Source organism: Hemitrygon akajei, unplaced genomic scaffold (genome assembly GCF_048418815.1).
Source record: "Hemitrygon akajei unplaced genomic scaffold, sHemAka1.3 Scf000087, whole genome shotgun sequence".
Classification (NCBI taxonomy): Eukaryota; Metazoa; Chordata; class Chondrichthyes; order Myliobatiformes; family Dasyatidae; genus Hemitrygon; species Hemitrygon akajei.
The window spans coordinates 3,127,727-3,145,280 of NW_027331973.1; the positions used below are offsets into that span (position 1 = coordinate 3,127,727).

Sequence of the window (17,554 nt, forward strand, 5' to 3'; positions counted from 1 at the left end):
AACTACAAATTGTTTCACTTTACAAATTTCGTTTCTTATGAAGAAGACTGCCGAGCAAGACTGCCGAATAAACACTAAAAACGCTGAAAACCTGGTACCTGAATAAACTCAGCATTAGCCATATCATACGCCATAGGCGCTTCGATTACTGGGGCCAGCTTTAATAGTAATTAGATATTATCTCGCGGGCCAAAGATAATTCCACCGCGGGCCTTGAGTTTGACAAATATGTGTAAAGGTGAGGAAAGCTCGCCATTGTCATGTTCCCCGGTGTTTTCCATTATCTGAAACTACTATTTTCGAAATTGAGGTTCTTTATCTGGAAAACCACGGAAGAATATTTGGATTTATTTTCGTGTGAATGGCTAAACAAATGAGTGTAACAGGACAAGCAAACAAATATCGTCGAATTTCATTTAGATATACGAAACTAACAATGTGCCCGTGCGTCGAAATATAAACACTACCCAATTTATTGATAAAATGAGTTAATATCTCTCCTTCACGATCGGCTCACCCGGATCAGAGTGCAAAATCAACAACAGCCGAGGTTCCATGCGCTTCTGTTCCGCTGATGTTTCGGTCTCTCGTTGGTACATTGTCAGATAATCTGCGAATTTCCCCGCTGCATGCTTTTCTCCAAACGCAGAGCACATCACTTTTGCTCTTGTTCAATTCCACCTACCAATTCTCAACCCGTTTCCCAGATAGTGAAGATCACGCTCACGCCTGCCTAACCTGTACAGGACGCCCCCAGTTTTGGGACCGTCTGGGACCGTCCGAATTTATTCTGATCCACCTGTTAACATTAACAACCAAATTCAACCATGGGGATGAATAAAGTATCAATCTATCTATCTATCTATCTATCTATCTATCTATCTATCTATCTATCTATCTATCTATCTATCTATCTATCTAGATGATAAATCACACCGGGACTGTCCCCAATCCCAGCGGCACACTAGTCACAGTCAACAAATCAACCATCCTCTCTCTGCTAATCCGGTGTTGGATCCAAATCAGCAGCTTTAGATTTTCAGCATACAATTTCAGTCCGGATATAATGCTTTGCATTTTACAGTATTTAATTCTGACTTCGTGGCAAAGAATAGACCAGTCTGGAACTTGATATATCCAGATTTTAAATTCTACGTCTGTTCAAAGCGAGTATTGATGAGTAAATGGTGGTAGAACTGTGGCAGCTCTGGCTAATGTCTTTAAAATTAAATAGACAACACCGGAAGACACGGGTATCGGCTAAAGTGGTCAAGTCTTTCACCAGGAGTAGTTCATTTCCTCATACCGAACGGCCCATGTGTCTGTGCAGGAAAAGGACGTTCAGTAATCGGTCCACAAACCGCAGCTAATATCGGGTGGGCTCGTAACTTTTTATTATCAAGGGTCCCTGGAATATTGCTCTCGATCTCTTATATGCTTTTAAGAGCATTCGTACAGCGTGTTTTATTGTGATACAGGTATCTCTCTCTCTCTCTCTCTCTCTCTCTCTCTCTCTCTCTCTCTCTCTCTCTCTCTCTCTCTCTCTCTCTCTCTCTCTCTCTCTCTCTCTCTCTCTCTCTCGCTCTCGCTCTCTCTCTCTCTCTCTCTCTCTCTCTCTCTCTCTCTCTCTCTCTCTCTCTCTCTCTCTCTCTCTCTCTCTCTCTCTCTCGTCTTTCAGATGTTTCCAAATGACCAGAACGATCGAAAAAAAAATCCTATTTCCCCCTTCAATAAAGTGTACTCCATTTCACCTGCCGAGCTAATGTCCCGCCCTCAATGTCAGATACGAATGTGCTTCGTCGATGTTACAAAATAAATCAGCTGAAGTTGATTGTCCATGTTGATTGCTCAGGATGATTGTTTATGTTAGAATCGACATTGATTAGAAGATGTCCCATTTCAGCAGCAGAAGCCAAGTGTCTTGGAAAATTAAATTAGCAATTTTCATATTATCATTTGTTTAAAATGTTAATAGCGTAACATCCCTTGGGGAGACAATTTTATGGAACAGTGACAAAGTGAGAAAAACAATTTAATGTCAGTATTTGTTTAGCTGGTTGTCTCTTATGTGGCTGACGTGGTAATCACACTGATTTCCTCAGTGGAATTACTCTCCCTTGCATATAACTCTGTAAAACCGATTACCAGCCCATAGCAGCAGTTGGAACTTTCCGTAAAACTGAACGCTGCTTCTGACGGAATATGGAATATCCAACGATTTACTACATCGTGGGCATTTTCTACCCTGCAATTGGAGTGATCGGTATCCCAGGTAAGTTACTGGGGCTTGTCACTCTATGTAAGATGCCGTCCTCTTGCTTTTGTTTCGCTGCACTGTTCGACCTTTACCTGAGTACCGCTTCTACCCTCGTCTGAAACCTGTTTCCAGGATTCAGGATTCAAGCATCTGATTTATTTTTTCAGTGTCCATACTTTTTCGATGTGATTTTTTTTTCCTGTTTTGTCAAATACTTTGGTGCCAATATTGCCAAAGTTTCATAGTTTAATTTTTTCGTCATTCTGAAGTGACAGTGGTCAGTTTTGCAGATCGACAGCTTTTTCAAATGATCGTCCAGTGGAATATCTACACTCTGATCTGTTCTTTCGAAAATCACTAAGTTGTAACTTATACATTGAAGCTCGTGAATTTCACTACATATAATCCCTTCAGCTCTTTCACCTCTAGTAATGGAAATGGTGTCGTTTACTGGAGCGATCGAGGGCTCACCAGTACGTGAGTAAGGGAAACCAGATGCCCGGCTCTAAACTGTCGGAAAGCCGCCAACCTACCGCCACTCCAGTTCATTATCGCCCACCAGCCGGAGTGCGCCGTCGGAGTCCGCATACATTGAATTTCTGCTTTTTAGTTCGAAAAAAAAAATCATATACTGCTTATCATCGGAAGAATGGTAGGCATTCAGAGAGTTGCAGCCAACAATAATTCCGTATTTATTTTTTCAAATTTCTTGTAGTTAATTTAACGGCGATTGTGATCCTATCTCGGGGAAAATGCGGACTCTCCAAATGCATCACCCGTTACCTGGTTGGAATGGCATCAGCGGATCTGATGATGGTTACAATTTTCGGTTTAGTGGAATGGACCAACAAATTCTACATTTATTTTAGATCCCTGCTCATCACTCCTGTATGCGCTCTGACACTTGTATTTAGAGTTATAATGAGGGACTGTTCTGTTTGGTTTACGGTCAGTTTTACCTTCGATCGTTTCATCGCAATATGTTGTCGAAAGCTGCGGGAACGATACTGCACGGAGAGAACAGCAACGGTGGTTATCGTGATTGTGGTTACAGTGAGCTGCGTCAAATGTGTCCCGTATTACTTTGCCGTTGAACCGTACGTCATCATTGACAACATACCATGGCATTGCGCCTTCACAGCTAAATACGCTACTTCACCCATGTGGAAAGGATACGAATTTCTGGATAGCTTTTTAACACCGTTGCTACCGATCTGTTTAATTCTGGTATTCAATGGGTTAACAGTACGATATATCATTGCGGCAAATAGAGTCCGCAGAGGGCTTCGGAACAGCAGTGATAATCAGAAGGATGCCGAGGTAGCAAACCGCAGAAAATCGATGATTTTGTTGTTTGCCATATCCGCTAATTTCATATTATTTTGGTTGCCCTATGTAGTTCATTCCCTGACTTGGCAATCGCAAAACTATTCTTTTCAAAACAGATATTTGAGTACCCCGGTATATATACTGCAGCAATTTGGATACATTTTGCAAACTCTGAGTATGTGCACTAACACTTTTATCTATACACTGACACAGAGGAAATTCAGAGAAGAGTTCAAGAACGGAATGAAGTATGCATTTACTTTAAAAGGGCATCTGTGTAGATAACGTCCACGTCCAATTGCAATTCAGCGGAGTTTTCAAACAAAACAGTTTAAAAATTATTAGTTATGGTAAAGTAGTCATAAATTCAAATAATCTTGTGGCTGCCATTCCGAAATCCCAAAAACCGGCGGAAGATCGCATACTTCATACAGTTCAAGTAGGAAACTGGGCAAATGGTGAATGAGTTGGAGTAACTGTTACAGTGGGTGAATAAATTCCAAATTATCACAGAGACTTGACAATAACAAGGAGAAGAATGACTTCTAGACTGCCGGTGATTTCAATGTTTCAGAATGGACATTGTCGGGTGAATGAGAGTGAAGGGAGAGCATTTGAACAACAGGGAAAGTACAATAATATCGCAGTTGACTTCGGTTGCTTAACAGTAAACTGGTGATTGTATCTCAAGATACATCTGCAAAGCAGGCGTTTTGAAGGCAAGGGTAACGGGACGGGTTGGGTAATAGAAATGTCTCAGTGGGGTATCAAGATATAGAAGATCGATTACATTCCCCAGGGCCAAAGTCTTCTGTCACCTCAACCTTGCTAACATCAGCTTTTCACTCTGTGTCTGTGCATTTCAACAGATGTTACCGCTCCATCGTTCGTAATCTGATAAAGTCTTGTGATGAACACTAATTCATATAGGCAGCAGTTAAGAACAACCCACTATTTATTGGAAATTTCAGAGGCGTGAGGGTTTTGCAGAATATCCACTGTAAAATCTGCATGGAACTATACTACAGTGCATAGAGACACTGACATTTGCCAGTGCTGTATACGCCCAAATGGAGTGGAAAACGAGTCTGTAAATGAAACGGGAGCAAGGGATGTTGCGAATGGCGGCGGTGGAACGCCGCGTGAGCGGTGTGCAATTGGAGGCGGATCAGGAGTGCCAGAAATAGTGGGAGGTGGGGGGGGTGGTGCTTCCAACCAAATTAAAATCCCATCCCCACCAACTTCCCTGAAACGGATATTCTTGACTTACGGAACAGAGTTTCAGAATACAGATTACGTTACCAAAATGTCATACGATATCAGTGCAGAATTAGGCAATTTGGCCTATCGAGTCTGCACCACCATTTCATCACGGCTTATCCATTTCTCTTCTCAGTCCCATTCTTCAGCATTGCCCCCGCTGCCCTCCATTATCCGTTCATACATTGACCAATCAAGGGAGTATCCATATAACCATATAACATAAAACAATTATAGCACGGAAACAGGCCATCTCGGCCCTTCTAGTCCGTGCCGAACGCTTACTCTCACCTGGTCCCGCTGACCCGCACTCAGCTCATAACCCTCCATATCTTTCCTGTCTATATACCTATCCAATTTTACTTTAAATGACAATACCGAACTTGCCTTTACCACTTCTACTGGAAGCTCGTTCCACACAACTACAACTCTCTGAGTAAAGATATTACCCCTCGTGTTACCCTTAAACTTTTAACCCAACTCTCAACTAATGTCCTCTTCTTTGAATCTCCCTTACTCTCAATGGAAAAAGCCTATCCACGTCAACTCGATCTATCCCCCTCATTATTTTAAATATTTCTATCAAGTACCCCCATCAACCTTCTACGCTCCACAGAATAAAGGCCTACATTGTTCACCCTTTCCCTGATAACTTAAGTGCTGAAACCCAGGTAACATTCTAGTAACTCCTCTCTGTACTCTGTCTATGTTGTTCACATCTTTCCTATAATTCGGAGAACAGAACTATACACAAAACTCCAAATTCGGCCTCACCAAAGCCTTGTACAATTTTAACATTACATCCCAACTCTTATCCTCAATGCTCTGATTTATAAAGGACAGCATACCAAACGTTTTCTTCACCAACCTATCCACATGATATTCCACCTTCAGGGAATTGCACCATTATTCCTAGATCACTCTGTTCTTCTGCATTCCTCGATGCCCTACCACTTACCATGTATGTCCTATTTTCATTAGTTCTATCAAAATGTAGCACCTCACACTTATAAGCATTAAACTCCAATAAATAAAATTATATTCTATATCATCGCCGTGGTCACTTTTGGAAGATATATTTTTTTGAAGGGGGCACCTGGATTTGAACCAGGGACCTCTTGATCTGCAGTCAAATGCTCTACAACTGAGCTATGCCCCCGCATTTTAATGCTGCAGATTGTGGAGGCATTGCCAATAATCTTTCACGTATTGATAGATTTTGGCGTACCGGATGACTGGAAAATTGGAAACGTTATTCCACTGTTTAAGAGGGCCTGTTAGCCAGATATCAGTAGTTGGGAAGTTACTGGAAACGATTGTTAGGGACGAGATTACAGTGTTCCTGCAGGCACATGACAAGATAGGCCAAAGCCTGTATAGTTTTCTGAAAGGAAATTCCTGCCCAACTGGTCTGGGTGCTGGTTACCAGTTGTGTTTCACCGGTGCAGCATTAGTGAGGAGCGGGTAGTGTCGAGGAAACAGAGAGCGTGCAGAGCGACATAGATAGTTTAGGGGAATGGGCAAAGAAGTGGAAAAAGAAAAAACAATGTTGGAAATTGAATAGCCATGCATTTTGGTGGAAGAAACATAAACGTGCAGACTATTATTTGGATGGGGATAGAATTCAAAATACAGAGATCAAATGCACTTGGGAGTCCATGTGCAAGATACCCTAAAGATTAACCTCCAAGTTGAGACTTTTTTGAAGAAGTCGAATGCACTGTTGGCATTAATTTCTCGAGGAATATTTCTCGAGATATATAAGAGCAAGGATGTGACGTTGAGGCTCTATAAGGCCCTCGTGAGACCACATTGGAGTATCGTGTGCAATTTGACGCTGCTTATTTTAGAGAATATATACTGCTATTGGAGATGGTTCAGTGAAGATTCACCTTAAAGATTCGAACAATGAAAGGGTTACCGTATGAGGAAATGTTGGCAGCTCTTGGGTTGTATTCCATGGAGTTCAGGAGAATGAGTGAGATATCATTGAATCATCCCGAATGTTAAATGCCCTAAACCGATTAGATATGGCGAAGTTATTTCCCATTGTAGGGGATTCCAGGCCAAGGGGGCACGATTTTCAGATTGAAAGACGTCCATTTCGAACTGAAAAGTGGAGAAATTTGTTTAGTCAGAGGGTGGTAAATCTGTGGAATCTGTTGCCACGAGCGGCTGTGGAGGCCAGGCCACTCGGTGTATTTAAGGCAGGGATAGATGGGTTCCTGATTAGCCTGGGCTTCAATGGTTATGGGATGAAGAGACAGAGGAGTGAGGATGACTGGAAGATTGGGATCAGCCCATGATTGATTGGCGACACAGACTGAATAGGCCGAATGTCCTACTAATCTCCTATATCTTAATGTCGTAATACGAGATTTCAAAACCAACATGAAAAGCAAAAGAGAAATTGAGCAATATTAGTGGGAAGTCGAAACACTGGAAAGTCATAATGAAGGTAAAGATTGAGTACGAAAGTAAGCTAGCTAATAATATTAACAATGCTACCAGAATTGCCTTCTGATACATAAAGTAAGAAAAGTAGCGAGATTGAACATCGGATAGCTGACAGCGATGCTGGAGATGTAGCACTGTGGGACCTTGAAACACCGGACGAACTAAATAGTATGTTGTATCAGTCTTCAGTCTGGAAAACCCCAACCGCGTGATGGAAGTTCCAGGTGTCAGGGGTATGAAGTGTATGAAGTTACCATGACCGGAGAGAAGGCAAGTGGGTAACTCAAGTGTCTGAAGTTAGACTGGAGGGAAGAGGTGCTGTACACCCCAGAGTTTAAAAATCGTTGGCTGAAGACATGGTCGGGGTATTAGTGATGATCTTGCAACAACCGCTCGGTTCTATGCCGGTGAGTCTGACCATAACGGTTGTGAAGATGTTGGGGTCAATCATTAAGGATGAAGTCTCAGGGGACTTGGAGAGACATGATAAAGTAGACCAGAGACAGCATGGTTCCGTCAAGGGAAAATTTGGCCTCAAATATCTGTTGGAATTATCTGAAGACGTAACAAGCCGGCCGAATTAGAATGACTTGCTGTCCTCTACTTGGATTTTCAGAAGGCATTTGACACATGAAGCTGCTTGGCAAGCTACGCGCCCATGGTAATACAGGAAAGGTTCCAGCATGGATAAAGCGGTGGTTGATTGCCAGACGGTGAACAGTAGAAATAAAGGGAGCCTTTTCTGACTGACTGCCGGTGTCCAGTAGTGATTCACAGGGGTGGTTACTCGTTTTTTCTTGATCTCCGTTCCTGGGTGATGGAGCAACTCAGCTATTCGCCTGTCCCGCCGTATCCGTGGAAAACCGGAGCATGAATACATGGGTTCAGGCCCAAGAATCTCATCACGACCTCACTAACCATCAGATGTGACAGTCGATGATTCATATTACATACCCACTTTCATTTTACCTCCCTCTTAACTTAATTTTGCATCGTTTATTTGAATTAAATTGACTTTATTACTTGGAAACTTCATACACATGAAGAGTAAAAATCTTTATGTTAATTCTTCCTTCACATGTGAAATGTGCAATTATAGTAATTTATAATATTATGTGCGAAAGGATCGTCAATATAACACAGAAGTACAGTTGCTTCAGCATGAATTAAGCCGTCTGATGGCCTGGTGGATGAAGCTGTCCGGAAACCTGTTGGCCCTGACATTTATGCTGCAATACAATTTCCAAGATAGCAGTTTGTTGGTTGGGGTGACTGAGGTCCCCAGTGATACTTTGGGCCCTTTTTTATTCATCTTTCTTTGTATATGTCCTGAATATGGGATGTTCACGTCTACAAATGCGCTTCGATTTCAGAGTCCTGCGATTGAGGAAGGAAAGTTTTCCATACCGGAGTGTGATGCAGCCAGTCAGGATGCTCTCAATTATGTCCTCATAGTAAATTGTTACAATTTGTGAGCCAATACCAAACTTCTTCAAACGTCTCTGGTGAAAGAAGGGCTGTTGTGCCTTTTCGCCACAGACGGTATGTACAGACCACATGAGATCCTCGGTGATGTTTATGCCGAGGAACATAAAGCTGTTCACCCTCTCAACACCAGATCCATTGATGCTAACAGGGACTCAAACAGTTAACCAATGCCAGCGGTCACATCAGTCACTGTGCCAAAAATCTTCCATTTGGGAGTGCTGGAAGTTTCGCACTGCCCTCTGTTTCTGGTGATCCCGACTGTGAGTCTTCGCTCTGATCTGCAGCCCATCAGCGAGCGTGTTGGCTATGGAAGTGATTATTAGTCGACACTGAGACTCGTGTGTAGGAAGCCGATACGGAAGAATTGTTAACCTAATGAACTAACACAGTCCCAAAGTAAAAGTAACTGCTCCAGCATGGTTTACATTTGCAACATTCGTGGTTCTTTTCAATATGTTTCAGCATTTATCATTTTCATAGAACTCATTTTTTTCCGATTCTGGTGTGTGAACAGAGATCCATAATATACATCATTGGGCTGCTTATCAAATAGAATTACTGTATGTTCCATGCATTTATTTTAAGTATTAGTGTTTGTAAAAGAATGTCGATTTTAACCAGTGCATGCCGAAGGAGAAGTGTTCATTCACTCACTACATGTAAAGATATCACTGAAATCAGCAACAATTTGACAATTCCATGAGCGAAGCAGCCTCCGCCTCGGTAGTCCAAAGAAAAGGACCGTGGATCTGTTGTTTAGAGCCGTCAGTGGAACAGCCACTGAACTGACGATTCTGATGCACTTCAGATAAAGGTTGGCAAAGGTCAAGAATTAGCACTTCTTCGCAGTGGATGGTAACGTGAATCTCCGTCTGCATGCAGATACTTGGGTCCCTCTTGCGATTACCATTAGAGATGATGAAGCCCAAAAAGGATATTGAGGTAACGTGAAATTCAGAATGTTTCAGCTTGTAGTAATGACCCTGATCAACAGTATGTCGTTTTTTTTAAATGTCTGGAAAACTGCTGGCGCGTTCTTAAGACCGAAATGCATGCTGAGGAACTCAAGGTTCTCTGTCGGTGTATTGATTGACGTCTCCCGCTCGTCACCCTCCTATTTGCGAAAGAGGTTACATGAACTCCGGGAGCCCAGCCTCAAGAATCTTCTTTCACCTTGGGGAACATCAAGAGCAGTGTTTTTGGGTGGAAGAGGGTATGAGCTTTGACCGTTAGGCAGTTCCGTCCTCCATCATGAATGTAAGTCCGCCGATTCCCGACCATTTTCTGTATGAAGAAGAACCCATTGTCGGCAGGAGAGTTAGAGGACCGAATGAATCCCAGGGCAAAAGCCTGCCTAATATACTCCTCCGTAGCGCGTGTGCCCGGGCCTTTGAACGCGTATAATCGACCCCGCGGAGGACAGGACCTGGAAGTGATCTGCTGCCTAAGCGTAGGTTCGGTGCCGTGGAAGAGTTGAGAAACTTCCCTCACTGAAACGTCTTCCAAATCCTTGTAAACAGATTTGATTTCTACCAAATGGGGTGCTGCAATTCCTCCTGAATCTTGCTCTGAGTATGACCTCTGAGACCCCACCCGTAGCGGGAGTGTGTCGAGTTCCTTTGTTTCAGAGCAGAAGAGATCCCAGACTCTCCCCCAGAGGTCTACGTGTCTTTAGTGAAAACAGAAGCCAAATCACAGTGAGAGACCTCGGCCGCATCGGTCAGCATTGGGAGCAAGGTGCCAAAAATCCATATTGTTTTGAAAACCAGGGTTATTTACTCTTCTTATCTTTACCTTTATATCTGACAGGCCTATTCGAGCTTTGTACGCTCAGAATTTCATTTCGGAAAGCACCGCACTTGCCAGAAAATATTCTGCCAAATCAATAATTGCTTAATGGTTTTTAATACCGTCAAAATTCACTTTTCTCCAATGAAAAATATCAACGCACGGACAAGGATTTTTTTTTCCATATTTACAATGACAGCAATGGCATTGTGATCATGAGTTACAAAGTGTTCGTTAAATCAAGCTTCTATCTCTTGTCCTGTCTCATTTATTTCACCACAGCAGATCAAGTATCGCACGCGCTTTCGGTGAGACGACAACGCACAAAAAAACCCCGAAAATATCCTGAACACAATGGACGATCTCTTACCCATGTAGTCATTTAAAAGTGTGGAATTAACAGTCAACGTGAGGAATGTTAAAAACACCTACTCTAACAGCTGTAATGCCTTTGCAATAGACTGCGATATCTTCTCAAAGTTGGCCGTCTACAAACTATTGACCATTGAGTGGTCAATAACGTGATCATACTATTCCTTCCTTGTTTGAATCTGATAGATGTTTCTTAGATAAAGGTAGAGCACGTAGAGATTATCTCCATCCCAGAGTTGACATAGCTTATTCCATCGGGCATACATTTCAACTAAGAGGGGATAATTTTAAACAAGATGTGACAACACTCCTTCACCCAATGTCGGCAAGACCAAGGAAGTGATTGTGGTCTTCAGGAGAGGGAAAAATAAAGGTCCATGAGCCCGTTCTTATTGAAGGATCGGAGGTGGAGAGCGTAAGTAACTTAAAATTGGTGGGTATTACAATTTCCTCTACTTTCGTACTAGACTGCGGAGATTCGGCATGACATTAAAATCTAGGCGAACATCTATAAATTAGGCGAACTTTTATATATTGATTAGCTGAGTTGTCTGCAGGAACTCAAAACGCCAGGCAACATCTGTGCAGAAGAGTAAACAGTCGACGTTTCGGTCCGAGATGCTCCACCAGGATTGTTTCTGGAAAAAATCAGGCACCCAGAATTCGATGTACGATGATCTGCTGTGCTGCAATGTGCCGTGACGAATGCACAATCTTTTCTTTCTGCAGATTTTCTAATCCAGTAAAACAACCCTCGTTTGCTTCGCAGTAACAACATTACCTCTGTTGAATGTTTAAAGACACATTTTGTCAGGAGTGGGATTCGAACCCACGCCCCCAGATGGAGACCAGAACACTCGCGTTTGTAGGAAGGACTTTCATTCCCTGAGTCTGGCGCCTTAGACCGCTCGGCCACCCTGACAACTTTGTGTCACCAATTGCACATCCAAAACAAATGGTTGTGTTTGAGAACAGATTGAATGCCTGATTTGGGAACAGAGTAATATACAGACAAACACACAGAGACATCCTGGGAATCGGAAATGAAAACAAGCTTTTAAACAGTTTTGTCAGGTTAGGCAGTACCTGTGGAAAGAGAAGCAGTATTAAGATTACAGATCGAAACTCGTTAGACGCGACACAGCTGACATTTGGTAAGGAGGTTGTAATGGTGATGAGAACGCTTGGATGACTCGCTGTCTTCACAGGTAGGGAAGTGAGGAAATAGACGATTATACCTAGGACAGAATCTTGCACGATTAGGTGGGAGGCGGTCATGACAAATTCGACCAAACTTGAACATAGGAGGTTCAATTGTAACGGGGAGCGCAGCTTTACAGATGGATGCTGGTAAGTAGAATGTAAAGTCCAAATCATGATTATGGAAGAAAGAGAAACTGTGAGAAGATTCACAAGAATAGAAGTGGTCTTGCAGAAGACCATTCAGTCAACTCTGACTGTTTCATTATTCCATCATGGCTGATTAAATACTCCTGTAAACCACATTCTCCTACCTTTTCAGGCACGGGGAACCTTGGATTTCAAGAGGATATTGGCGATCTGGTTAACAAAAAGAGAGAAGCGTATAGCAGGTACAGGCAACAAGAACAACTGGGGTACCTGAAGAGTATAGAATTCGTAAGAAAATACTAAATAAGTAAATCAGGAAGGCAAAAGGAAGACATGAGGTTGCTTTGGCGGATAATATGAAGGTAAACGCGAAGGGTTTCTATAAGTATATTAAGAGTAAAAGGACAGTAAGGGACAAAATTGGTACCCTATAAGATCAAAGTTGTCGTCTATGTGTGGAGCCTTACGAGATGGGGGAGATCTTAAACAGATTTCTGCATCAGCATTTACGAAGGAAACTGGCTTAGCGTATACGGAAGGTAGGGAAAAAAGCAGTAGTGTAATGGAACATATAGAGATTAAAGAGGAGGAGGTGTTTGCTGCCTTACAGCGAATAAAGGTGGATAAATCCCCGGTCCCTTACTTTCATCCCGTATCACGTGGACAGATCAATAAAATATCTATCAACCGCTGACTGAAGTATATATAAATACTCGGCATCAACAGCTGCCTGTGGCAAAAAAATCCACAGACTCCCCTTCTCTGACAAAATCACTTCTTCCCAATCTCCGTTCTTAAAAGAAACCCTTCAATTCTCAGGCTGTGTCCTCTGCTCATTGACTCTCCCACCATAAGAAACATCTTCTTCACATCGACGCCGTGAAGGTGTTTCATAATCCGAAAGGGTTCAGTAACATCATCCCTCACTTTTCTGAATTCAGTGAATACAGGACCAGAGCCATCACCGATCTTCGTATGGCAAACCTTTCATAACTGGGGTAATTTTCATGAACCTCCTTTGAATCCTCTCCAGTTTCAGCACGTATTTTCGATGATACGGGGTCAAAACCACTCACAATAATCCACCCGAAGCCTCACAATTGTTGTAGAAACACCTAACATCACTTCATTTTCTTTTACTCTAGAGCTATTGAAATTAATGCTAACATCCCTGTCCCTTCACAGACTCAGGCTGCAAGTTAGCCTTCACGCAATCTTGCAGGAAAAAAACTCAAAATTTCTTTGCACCTCAGATTTTAGTATTTTCTTTGCATTTAGAAAATAGTTTCTTAGAATAAAGTGCATGACCACTCAGTTCCCTGCACAGTATTTATTACATCTGCCAATTTTTTGCCCATTTTCATAATCTGTCTACGTCTGTTTCATCCCCCTCCACTTATCTTCCTATAGTCTGATAGCGTTGCAACCAACCCATCAATCCCATCATCCAAACCATTATCATATACCGTAAAAAGATCATTTTATTGTCTCCACAATTTCTCCAACTACATCTTTCAGACCCTTCACAATTTCAGGGTGCATTTGATCATGTTATGATTACACGCCTCTTTGGGTTATTTGACCTTTAGCTATCCAACCAATTCAGGATCAATGCTGAATAGCTGATCCCCCAGTGGGGTGAAACACAGTCTTCTCTAAAATACTACTTGCAGACAGTCTGGAAATGCCCCCTCCTCTAATCCTCAAGCAACTTCAATTTTCTCAGTCAATATTCATCTTGAAATTCTCCACGACTAATGTAACGTTATCCTTTTGCCATGCATTTTCTATCTCTCATTATAGTTTGTAGACGACATTCTTTATTTTGATTCGTGATCTCTATAAATGTATTATCTGAGTATTTTTAGCCTTACAGTTAATTAACTCTAGCCAAAATGATTCAACACCTCCTGTCCTTATGTTATCCAATTCTAATGATTTTATTTTATTTCTACCAATAGAGCAATGCCCTTCACTCTGCCTTCCTGCCTGTCCTTTCAGTACAATGAGTATGATTGGTTTACTTTTATTGTCATCAGTCTGATACTCCCTAATTCCAAATACTACCCCTGCGGATAAACTCATAGAGATGTTCCACATTATCACTGCTGAATTTGGTTAATATTAAAATAACATTCTTTAGTAAAAGATATTTAGCTCCATTGGACCATGATGCTGCGCCATAGCAGATTGTGCCTCCCTCATCTTACTGGGGAATTATACAAATAGCATTATCAAAGGCGCAGCGGGAGACCCAGCAGCAATCAGAAACTTCAGAATGTCCAGACTGTCTGCCTTAGCAATACAATAGAGATACACAGCTTTGTCCGACATAGACAGACCTCTCACGTTAGGACCTAAATGGAAAAATGCATCTGCCTGCATTTTAAGGCAATCGTGAAGCACATGTTGAAGCTGAAATTAGAGGTGAATTCCGGATTTTGATGCACAATTTAATGGGGATAACTAAACTGAACGTACACCTAACCGACCAGTTCTGCAACATCCCACTACCAAGCACATCGTTCCCTCCCCCCTCCCTCTTTCTTCTTTCCGCAGGGATCGCTCCCTACGCGACTCCCGTGTCCACTCGTCCCCCCATCCATTCACACCGATCTCCCTCCTGGCACTTAACCTTGTAAACGGAACAAGTGCTACACCTGCCCTTACACTTCCTCCCTCACCACCATTCAGGGCCCCAGACAGTCCTTCTAGGTGAGGCGACACTTCACCTGTGAGTCTGCTGGTGTGGTCTCCTGCGTCCGGTGCTCCCGGTGTGGCCTTTTATATATTGGTGAGACACGACACAGACAGGGAGACCGATTCGCTGAACACCTACGCTCGGTCAGCCAGAAAAAGCAGTATCTCCCATTGCCCACATATTTTAATTCCACCTCCCATTCCCATTCTGAGATGTCTATCCATGGCCTCCTCTACTGTCAAAATGAATCCCAACTCAGGTTGGAGGAACAACTACTTATATACCGGCTGGGTAGCCTCCAAATTGATGGCATGAACATTGACCTCTAACTTCCGTTAATCCCCTTCTGCTCCCCGTCTTACCCCATCCCTGACATATTTAGTTGTTTGCCTGTTCTCCAGCTCCCTCTGGTGATTCCCACACACACCTCCTTTCTTTCTCCCGAGGCCACCCGTCCCATGATCCTTTTCCTTCTCCAGCTCAGTATCACTTTCACCAATCACCTTTCCAGCTCTTAGCTTCTTCCCACCCCCTCTGGTCTTTTCCTATCATTTCGCATTTTCCGCTCCCCCCCCCCCCCATTACTTTCAAATCTCTTACTAACTTTCCTTTCGGTTTGTCCTGACGAAGGGTCACGGCCCGAAACGTCGATAGTGATTCTCCCTATAGATGCTGCCTGGCCTGTTGTATTCTACCAGCATTTTGTGTGTGTTCTTGTTTGAATTTCCAGCCTCTGCAGATTTCCTCGTGTTTGATGTTTAAGTTAATCCTCCGTTTCACAATAGGATGTAACAGTATGAAAAGTTTGTTTATTGTGTGAAATAAATTTCCAGGAATTAAAATGAATTTCGTCTCTTTGAGAAATTGCATCTTGTGTTGATGCACTTGGAGATGGAACCACCCACAACTTACTTGCTCTTTTCATTGGAGCATTTGATAATTATTTTCAGTTTGAGAAATAACTGTTTATTCTGAATACGCCAGTTACCTGATACGGTTTTGAAGAGACGCTCGAGTCTATTCATTCATTAATTATTTATTTATCCATTCGTCTATCTATCTATCTATCTACGTATTTATTTATTTGTTTGTTTGTTTATTTATGTATGTATGTATTTATTTATTTATTTACTCGTATTTGCCTTTCGTGCGTATTTAGATCGTGTTTTTTTTATTTGTTTGTTTTGTTACTGATTTCAAAGGGAAACACTGATTCCACACCAGCCACGGAGGCTCAAGGCTGATGTGATCGAAACATGAGTGTATATATTCCGGGTACGATAATCCCTCCCTTTAAAGCTAAATTTGTGTGCACTTGAATTGGAAATTTAAAATTCACATATTAGGAAGGTACTTCATTTTGGGAGCACCAGGAGATGCTGCTGAAAATTTGACATGCTGATTGTGAGATGCAGCGTTTGATTGGAAAAGTTAGTTTAGATGTCATCGCAGTATCTACCCTGAAATATGTAAACGGGAATACAGTTCAGACAGCGTGTAGTTCAAGTCTGAATTCAGCATACTGTTTACAGCGTCAGCCTAAATTGAATAAATTATCCAAGTGCTGCAGTATGGTCACTGTCACTCACAACACTGTATCAGAACAGCAGAGTCGGGAAACAGCTACAGAGTGCATTGACGTTTATACTTTCCATGCGGAACATCACTGGCCACTGCACTCCATGCAGAATATACTCCATCCACGACCTCTTCTGCCTTCTGTTGGTTAGCCAGTTTTGAATCCACGCAGCTAGGACCCTCTAGATCCCATGGCACCTGACTTTCTGAAGGGGCCTACCGTGGGGAACCCGGTCAAACAACCTATAGAATTAATACGACTGAATCAACTATTTTGACTTCATCTGTCTACTTTTTTACGTTTTCCATTAATTCAATCAAGCTCAGAACGCACAACCTGACCCCAGAATACCATGCCGACCATCCCCAACCAGAACACGTTTCCCCAGATACTCATAAATAGTCTGTCTAAGAATCTTCTCTAAAGGCCTGCCCACTACTGACCGAAGACTTACTGGTCGAAAATTTTTAAGACTATCTCTATTACATTGCCTGAACAAAGGAACAACATTCCCCATCGTCCAAATCTCTGGTACTGCATCTTTTGCCAGTGAAGACACAAACGTTTTGTCCAAAAGAACAGGAATATTTCCTCTCTCTCTAATTACCTGAAGTATATCCCTTCTGGAACAGAAGAATGATTTATTTTAACTATATCAAGATTCCAGCGCCTAATTATTATTGTCGGCATATCCCAGCATATCTGCTTTTTTACGCTGTATCCACTTTCATCAATGTCGCGCTCAATGGTGAATACCAAAACAGAGTATCATTGAAAACCTTCTTTGCCTCTTGCACTCTAGACCCATGCTTGTTTTATCCCCAAAGTTTCCGCACCCTCTTTCTCACCATGCTCCTGTTTTCAGTAATCTTACTGTGACTTTCCATGGCCTTCCCATGTCCCCTTTTAATTCTTCAAAGTCCATTATTAAATTCCTTTCGGGCTAGGTTTTGACTTTCCATCGCCCTGCCAG

The 17,554-nt window shown here is 42.3% G+C and overlaps 2 non-coding genes across 2 annotated transcripts; both read right to left on the reverse strand.

Annotated features, from left to right (window-relative positions):
* Positions 1 to 5,933: 5,933 nt before the first annotated feature.
* Positions 5,934 to 6,005, reverse strand: trnac-gca (transfer RNA cysteine (anticodon GCA)). Its single transcript has one exon. It is a non-coding gene; the product is annotated as a tRNA-Cys (tRNA).
* A 5,754-nt stretch (positions 6,006 to 11,759) lies between these two features.
* On the reverse strand, positions 11,760 to 11,873 carry trnal-cag (transfer RNA leucine (anticodon CAG)). Its single transcript has 2 exons — positions 11,836 to 11,873; positions 11,760 to 11,794 (listed from the first exon to the last, which is right to left on the reverse strand). It is a non-coding gene; the product is annotated as a tRNA-Leu (tRNA).
* Positions 11,874 to 17,554: the final 5,681 nt, after the last annotated feature.